Genomic DNA, 9,437 nt, shown 5'->3' with positions numbered 1-9,437 from the left:
CACGGGAAAGCCACGCACAGCCAGACGTGGGCGGGCGAACCCGCATGGCTCGGGGTCCGTGGAGGCGCCACTCTCCAAACACCTGCTTTCACAGGTGCCCCCTGCGGGGAACTGTGCTGGAGGCCATGACTCATGATTACTTGTTCCTGCCGAGAAAATCAAATTCGATGGTGCGAAGTGAATGCTGCTTAATGTTCAGGGCAGTAAGGCCACCAGAATGGAGGCTGCTGTGACGTCACGGCAAGGCATGTATTGTTGCCGAATAAGAATTTTATAAGAAAAACCGTTGGTTTAAAAGCTACATCCGCCGCAACGGAACGCCGGCAGCTGGCATAGCGCGTGGCTCTCAACTCGGAGCGGTACAGTGCCACGCGCCGTGCCGCTGGCCGGCGTGCCGTTGCGGCAACGTTTGCCGCTACTGTGGCGGGGCCCTTGGTGACATTCTTAAAGGCCGACGTACACTTCGCGCTTTCCACTTTTTCTCACCTCCTCCTCCACTATATCCTCTCCACTTTTTACCTTGCCACAACTTGGCTCTCCTCGCAGCTTGGGGGAGGGGAGCGCTAAGAGGATTATCTTCCCTGCAGAAAACCAAGGTTGTACGTCGGCCTTTAAGCGCGAGACACATGCGCGAAAACATCCATCCGATCCGACGTCCGATCCGGCAGTATGACTGCCTGATCCGAAAAATTTGGTCGCTTCAGACGTCGGATCGGCGATCCGGCGTGCGTCCAACGTGCCAGATAGTTTCGCACGGCGGACGGACAGTCAGAAGCGTCCAGCCAATGACAGCCCAGCTAGCGCGAACGTCATGATGACATACTGGGTCTGGTGGGACCAAGAAGAAAATGGGACGGGCGACGGGAAACCGGACGAGTGGATCCCGCTGATTCATTCAAAAAAGATGGCCCCAGCAAAGGATGCACGCGCTAGCGAGAAAGAGCTCCTAACTTCGCACGTGCGAGCTAAACCGTCAATCTGGGACCAGAGATCTATGAACGCGGACCTCCTCTGGAGTGCTTGGATCTCCTGGGCGGAACGGAAAGGATCGTCGTGTCGCATGCAAGGTCGGAAACGAGTGTCTCAAACTGTCGCGTGCGGCAATTCGGAGGGGCATTCGGACTGTCGGATCGGACGATACTGCCGTCCATGTGTCTCGCGCTTTAAACGCTGCAGATGTGCAATTTAACCTGGGTCTTTAACGTGCATCACGCACGAACGCGTGCCGGTACGATGCCATTGGTACATATTTGCTGTTCGACACCCCTCTGTGCAAGAGCGCGAAGAACGACGCGAGGCTAAAGACAACCGCTTAAAAATTTACAATCTAGATGCAGATTTTTTTCCCTTTTGATTTGTAGGTCTCTAAAATCTGATATCTCCTTCTAGACTGAACAAAAGCAATAGGACACGCTTGTAATCATATTTTTACACTGCTTACAGAAAGCACACCTTCACTGTGCTGATTTATTCATCTTATAACGTTTTGTTAAATATAAAATAAATGTATTTGTTCTGACTGTTGGGAAATGTGAGCTTACTCTTCAGCAGGGTAGTTCTTGATCTGTGCGTAGCATGTGCTAACACACAAATGGACGATCACCGAAGTGACTCCGTCACCTTGAAGCCTGTCCGTGGCGTCGCCGAGTGGCTTTAGCAGGCCCTGGAGCCGGCCAAGTCTCGAGAGAGAGAATGTTGGAGGCTCCGCCTCAACTGCCTTGGCCCGATGCGTGGTGTTGTGCTCTTGCACAACCAACTCTACTGCGTCAAAAACATCTGTCTGGAAATAAAGTAAAATGCAGTAGGCCTCTCAATACTCATTTAAACGCAAAACTTCGAGTCATTTTGGTTTTAAAACAGCACAGCGAAGACGCTGCGCCAGAACACGCTCAACCAAGACAAACGTGGCAAAGGTAGTCAGTAAATGTACTCCAGCGTACAACGTTGTGAAAGCTACTGCCGGGAGCACTTGACTTCGTCCAGCGTCGAATTTGTATGCGCTCTCGTGCGAATGAAATGCTTGATGCACTAGAAATGGCCTAACGCTCGCGCCAGTCATGCCCAGAGTGAGCTGTTAGTTATTATGCCTCAAGAACGGCAACCTTGAATGAGTGAAGTACACTTTGGAGAAAGTCAAAAGTTAAATTGTACATTCGTGTTCATAAAGCTTAAGGTCGGTCTGCCTGGAGGGGGCGACACTGGTTCACGCTGTAGATGCGGTATTTCGCCAGTGCAGTATGACTGCTAACCAGGGGTCTTTAAAGTACACACGCAGTAGTGATACACGACCGCAAGCCGGTACGATGCTCATCCAGTTCGAAACCGGCAGGGGTGGGGCTCGGACACTCTGCAGAAGCATTGTACAAACTCGCCATGACCACGCGGTCAGCAGAAACGACACTGGTATCGTGGCCAGTAGATAGTTTGATACCACCTATATAAATTTTTCGCCTGCCTCCATTTCCACTCATGTACTTCCGGTAAAAATACGGGCGGCAAAAAAAAAAAAAAAAAAAAAAGATGTTAACGCTTTAACTTTGAAAAGATAAGAAAAATATATGCAAGAAGAAACAAGAAAGAGTGACAGTTGCGCTTAGAACGTGGACACCTTTCAATGGCTTAGCGAGAGCAAAACGATGCTTTCGACCATACTGGAAGCAACACCTCCTAGAAGACAAGGCCATAGCGCTCCGAGTGGTTACGCCACAATGGCGGAGGAAGGAAGGCCATCCCGTAACTACGTGAGAAAAACCATCGAGCATCGACGTGAGAAAACGCCCATCTCAAGCGGTGCGGTGGGCCGGCGTCGCTGGCGTCGCGCGGAGTGGCACTGAATGCGCATGCTCCAGCCAGCTCCCGCTGCTCCCGCGTTCAAACTTTTCCGTTTGTTGCAGTTAGTTTTGTTTCGTATGCTCGCCGTGCACGCCACGTTAGTGCCTCGTCTCGTCTCCGTAAACTGTCCGCGCGCGCGCGCGAACGTTTGTTTGGTCGGCGTGCCGAACAAGTGCTGCGTTCCGGGTTGTCGGGGAAACTACAAGAACACCGAAACAGTGCACATCTTCAAATTTCCAGAAGACGGCGACCAGCGGCGGTCGTGGATACGAGCCATTCCCCGGGAGAATCTCGTTGTCTCGCGACACTCCAAAGTGAGAACTTCCCCACTGTTTCGAATTGCCGTTTCTCTTGCACAGTTTCGTCCGCTTTCTGAGGCTCTTGAGTTTCCCTCGATGTTACCAGTTGTGTGCAGCGCTATACTCCGTTCACCCTTAAGCTGAGGCTAGAAGTTTCGCTTTCAGCACGACCTCGCTGGCTTCCGCAGTGCTTTGGTTGCGTGTTCCTGTGCGTTGACACCTGTGTTAGCAAGGGCAGAAAGATCGCGCTGACGGCGGGACTTCTAGTCTCAGCTTTAGGGTTAAAGGAGTATAGATCAAAGTCAGTTGACGAGCTTCCTAGAACGCCGTAAGATGAATGTTTGCACGAACGTTTGTGCAAGAAAGACATTTCCTAAAGCAACGTGCTCGCGCCGCTGCCTTTGCCAGCACTGCACGGAACTTGTGAGTCGGAGTTTAATTCTGGTGGCATGCGTCGTGCGTTTTTGGTGCTCAGCGCCCGTTGACAGTAGCGTTCGATGACGTTAAACAGCTTGCCTTGAGGACGAGAATACGGCCGGTAGCTGAGAGTCTGTCCAAACAGAGCACGCGTTGCGCGTGAAATTGCTCTCGCAGGCCCATACTTATAGCTCGTTTCGGCAACCAGAAGTTTTCCCCGAATTTTGGACGCTGTAGAGCGTTTAAAAGAGGTTGTATGCTTGTAATAAGCGTCATATATGCCCGCGTAAAAATCGTGCATGTGAAAAATGGTCACATGCGTGTCTGCGTAATATAGATTTATTGGGACATCTCTTCGTTACGTGATCCGTGGGACCAATTAAAGAGATGCTGACAAGTAGCTGTTATTTATACAAAGGCAACAATTTTTTCCAGGTGTGCGAGCTCCATTTTGCTGACGGCGACATTCTTCGAGTGACATCGCACACCGATGCTGCTACAGGGTGCACCGTAACGGTACCCTAAAGGCCTGTTCACACATGTAGCGGAGCGCTACAAGCGTAGCGCTGATCTCGCGCTAAGCGCGCGCTGACGGGAGCGTTCACCAGCTTTGTATCGCACCGTCAATACTGTTCATGGCAGACAATAAGCAGCGTACGACACGTGAGAAGCGCTACATTAGCGCTTCGCTGCATGTGTGAACCGGCCTTTACAGTACCCTCGACTCCGCCAAGGTGCTGTGCCGCACAAATTCCGCAACTGCCCCAACTACTTGTCGACTACAGACGTAAATGTGAGAGAAGATCCAGAGGCCAGAAGAGTACGCCTGGAAGCCGATGCTCTCCAAACTGCAGTTGCAGAATCTATGGACCTGTTTCAAGCTGAGGAGGAGGCCGATAGGATTCTCGGCATAAAAGATGTAACTGACTACTTAAGAAGCAAGAAGTCTGGCTTTTGGCATGTTATAGAAAGCAACAATCGCCTAATTTTGGTGCACATTGTTGACGATGAAGCACCATGGATCAAGTATTCAATTGTCGTGAATGCTGATTTGCGTCTTACATTCCACGTTGGGAAAACGGCGACCAAGAGACTAGGATCAAGTTTACAGAGTCCCGCTGGCGTCAACAGCAAGAAGGCACTAAGCAAGCTCCTAGAGAGCATTGAAATGTGGGACGACAGCTTAAGCACCCGGGATGAAGATGAGGACATATTCGAGACCATTCATCTGCTACTTGGCCAGTTGTCCACGACACCAGCAGAGGACAAAGTCCATGCCATTCAGTTCCTTAACGAGCAGTTGGAGCTACTATCGAAGAAGAAGGAGCAAAGGCGTTACTCAGTCGACTTCATGATTTTTTGTTGTATTTTTTTTTACAATATTTCCTCATGCTTACAAGTATGTCCGCAGCAGTGGTAACATTTTTCTCCCACACCCAGTGACCATCCGTTCAATCTGCTCCTCGTATGGCATGAATCCTCAACACGAGCATCGAAGTTCAACATTCCTGAGCTATATGAGGAAGAGGATCTTTGACCTTGATGATCGCCAGCGTTTTGTGACACTTATGGTGGATGAGGTTCACATAAAGGCCTTTTTTGACTATAAAGGCGGAAACATCACCGGCGTGGCACTCAACTCCACGGAACCAGCCAACAGTGCGTTTGTTTTTATGCTTCAAAGCATCACGTCCAACTTCAAGGAAGTTGCCCACATCGTCCCTGTGCACCGAGCGGACGCGAAGTTTCTGCACAAGATGTTGAGAGACGTGATTTGTGAGCTGGAGAATATCGGTCACAGGGTTGTGTGTGTCGTGAGTGATAACAATGCGGTGAACAGAAAGGCGATGTCCGACTTCATTACACCACCACACAAAGAACCACGGATTGTGTATCCACACCCATCTGATCCTTCCAGGCCAGTTTTTCGTGATAGATCCGGTGCACATCCTGAAGTGTATCCGCAACAATTGGCTCAACCAACAAGATGACAAAGTTTGCTTCTACTACCCAGAGTTTGAGAGTGAGCCGACAAGGCAGCGGCGCATGCTGCGAGCATCTTTTGAAACCATCAGAGATGCTCACAACTTGGAATGCGAGCAAGTGCTGAGGTTTGGCTACACTCTGTCAAGGAAGGCTCTGAACCCCTCAAGTATTGAACGGCAAAATGTGAAGCTTGCTTTGCAGATCTTCCATAAGTCCTTGCCCCATGCCCTTCGTGCACTTGGATCGAACACAAGTCTCCAATACTGCGAGGAAACAGCAAGCTTCATCGAAATCATAGTGAAATGGTGGAACATTATGAATGTCAAGACACCATGCAAAGGAGTGGCAAAAAGGGATGACTTTCAAAAACCTCTTTCTTTCGATGGATGATCCGAAGGTGGATTTTCTCTACAACCTTCTGGACTGGCTCGAGGAGTGGAAGAGTACGGACTTTACCTGAGGCAAGCTAACCCCTGAGACCCATGCTGCTCTCCACCAGACGACTTATGCACTCTTGGAGGTCGCCAGGTACTGCTTCGAAGAACTGCAGCTGTCCTACTTTCTCTTGGGAAAGATTCAGACGGACAGCTTGGAAGAGCGCTTTGGAAAGTACAGACGGCTGGCTGGATCACAGTATCATGTCTCCATAAGGCAAATTTATGAAGCTGAGCATAAACTGCGGCTGCAAAGCACTTTGCCAAAGATCGCCACAGCTTCCGTAAGTGGCAGCAAGAGACGAGCAATGGGAAGATCTCTTCAAACGCACGGATGCCCCACACCCCAGTTGCAACGTCGTAGTAACTGAGGAAGCGTTGCCACAGATAAAGGACATCCTCCCGGTCCTTGTTTATGTAGCAGGATATCATGTCGTATTACACCTGAGACTGCGGTGGAAGAAATCGGAAGAACTTTCAGTAGAAGGAACAGACACAGAGAACGTCTCAACGTTTGAGACGTTCTCTGTGTCAGTTCCTTCTACTGAAAGTTCTTCCGATTTCTTCCACCGCAGTCTCAGGTGTAATACGACATGATTAGCTACCACCAGCTCGCCTGCACTCTCACCGTCTTTTCACTAATAGCAGGATATGCTGTGTATGCAACTGTGAAAAAGCTGAACTATGAGAAATGCAGGGCTGCATTGTCAATAGACAAAACAATCACGGTTTCAGTCATGCAGCAGCACTACGACCTTGTGAGAGAACTTGACAGGGGAGGACTCATCCATCCAACAATGTTTGTTGTAAATGCAGTTGCAAACAACTATGTTGTTGTTGTCCAACTGTCGAAGCAGCCAGAGGTTTTGCAGATGCCAAACCAGCGGCAGGTAGCAACAGAGCTCACTGTTGAACTTCGAGCCAGCGACGAATTCTCGGACTTTGACACCTGTGAAGATGGACACACGAGCGAGCAGGTGCTTAAGCATATTTTATGGTGTAGCACAAACATTATGTTGAAGAATCTGTGCCGCAGGTTAAATGATAAAATAATTGATGCGAACGCCAAGGCAAAAAAAAAAAAAGGAAAGCAGAAACTCTTAGAGCCAAATCAACCATCACTGGACCTGCGGAAGCTCGCCACAAGCCTTCCGATTCAACTGCCACTCAGTGATAAGTCTTCTGGCTTTTGCACCTGTGAAGACTTCCATCACATTGGAGGCTCCTCGGTGTTATATTTTATTTGTGATATTTTGTTGAAGACCAACTGTGATATGAACATTATAATTGTTTATCCTGATAGTCACCCAACCAAAGAGCTCAAGCCCTTTATTGCAGAGCGAAGACAGTATGGTTGTGCATCTAAAATATATCTGCTGAAGGTTTATGCCACATTATTCTGTGTTATGTGTGCTCTTTCTCGAGTATTGTGGTGGTGATACGGCATTGAAGTCGACATGCTGTATGTGTCGTGCATGTCACGTCTGGAGAGCTACAAAACAGCAACTAAAATGCACATGCGCGGCTACGTGAGAACCATTGGATAGACGAGCGGTTTTCTTCCTCAACTGTCTCAGGTGAGAAATGCAGTATTTACAATTTACTTTTATAGTGCTGAATGCAAGTCATAGGCAGAACGATCCTCCAACTATTTACCTTTAAGGTGAAAACCTACTTATCAGATTGTGATGCTGTCCAGATTCAGTTGAAGTTTGTAGGCTTGTCAGGTGACATTGGAGTACTATTTTTGGTACCTCGAAAGATTTTTTTTTTCCAGAGTTTTCATATAACACTGCGATTTGCCTAACAAACTGGATTGGGGCTTCGTCACTGCTGCCAAGCACGAATATTTTGATGTAATGCGACTAATGTATTTAAGTAGGCAGAAGCAATAGACATGCTGTACCAAATTAGTTACAACTAAGTTTTTATGACAACCTAACTGGCTCGTTAGAAATCTTCACAATTTGTTGCAGGCATGTGATGAAGTGCACAATTTTTGTCCTGTTAAAGCTTTTGTTGCAGTGTAAGGTAGCCATTTACCTAATAGCTTACTGGAATAAAAATAAGATTTTAGCTACATTCTAGCTGACAAGTTTCATGCAGTCTTTCGCATAAATGTTCACTGCTTTTGTAAACATTGTATTGGCAAGCATTTGGTGCTGTACGTTTTGCATTTACGCATGCAAAAAAAAAAAAAAACAGTTCGAGACAAAAGGAATTAGACCACTCGTCTTCAGTGATGATTTCCGACGTTTTTATTTCACGCAAGGATGTGGTTAATTCGCTATCACTGCATCTAGTCATTTCGTGATAATTACTTTTCATAAAATCATTCATCTTCAAGGAATAATTACACCACTAGGAATATTGCTGTTTACGAATGAACTAAACATATCTTGTGACAATGCTAAACACGTACAGCATTCTTCCATTTAACGTCGAAAATGCGACGCCGCAATACCTTTCCCGAGTAATAAAATCAGCTTCCGAGGTTTCATCATGAGCGCAGTGGAAGTTTAGCTAATTAAACACGCTTGTGTAACTAAAAACACGCCGCTGCGACGGTCGATCCACGTGCGTTGCCTTCGCTTCGACGCGCGCCCGCCATGGCCTTCCTTTGCGACGTCACGAGGAGAGCGCTACGGCCTTGTCTTCTAGGAGGTGTTGTTGGAAGTGACGCAATTCAAGATGGCGGCGGCCTTGCGGAAAAGGGCTATACTCAGTTATACATGGCTTGCACTGATGTCGCATCAGTCAAATCAAACGTGGAGCGTGTGCGCTTGCGCACCTTGAGCGCCGATTGAAGCTGTGCAGCGGTTCTTCAAAGAGCACGTGCGCATCGCTTGAATGGGCGCTTAAGGTGCGCGAGCGTACGCGCTCTACCTTTGACTGAATTGCCGCTGAAAGTTTGACCCCGAGTATTAGCGCCGAGATGCTTCCATGGCGCCCTCTTGCGGTTTCCATTCGTGACGGCACGATCAGGATTTGCCTCGCCGTGACGTCACAAGTTGTTAACCCTGAATAGTTACCATCAGTTGCGAGGACAAGTTCGATGGTGTGTTTAAAAATCACACAGGAAGCTAGAAGCTATCGCATACTAAAACTAACACCGTCGAAGTTTACAGACTAAGGTTTGGCCAATCGTGGAAAGCTGACAGCAGTGACGCTTTTGGTCGCGCACGTCGCTATTAGACTCTGCTATGTGTCTATAACTACTTTGGATAACACCAGGCAGACATTATGTACAGCAATGCACACGTATCTAATGCAAAGCAGAGTCACTTGTACATGAACATCAATAATATTGACAGTCAGTTTCCACATACCTGAGTCAGGCGCCTCAGTGCGGCCAGAGTACAGTTCCATCGAGTCCCTGTGGCTGGAACCAGGACCTTTCCGGAAAGTTCCTTGAGGCCCCCTCCAGTACGAAAACCGCCTAAAGATGTTTACCACCCGATTTACAACG

At 48.3% G+C, this 9,437-nt stretch overlaps 1 pseudogene; it reads left to right on the top strand.

Moving 5' to 3' along the window:
* The first annotated feature begins 3,935 nt into the window (after positions 1–3,935).
* Positions 3,936–5,994, top strand: LOC120844473 (annotated as a pseudogene).
* The last annotated feature ends 3,443 nt before the right edge of the window (positions 5,995–9,437 follow it).

Source organism: Ixodes scapularis, unplaced genomic scaffold (assembly GCF_016920785.2).
Source record: "Ixodes scapularis isolate PalLabHiFi unplaced genomic scaffold, ASM1692078v2 PGA_scaffold2__306_contigs__length_199485367, whole genome shotgun sequence".
In the NCBI taxonomy this organism is placed as follows: Eukaryota; Metazoa; Arthropoda; class Arachnida; order Ixodida; family Ixodidae; genus Ixodes; species Ixodes scapularis.
Note: the sequence above shows the minus strand (reverse complement) of the source record. Positions and strands in the feature narration are given on the sequence as shown.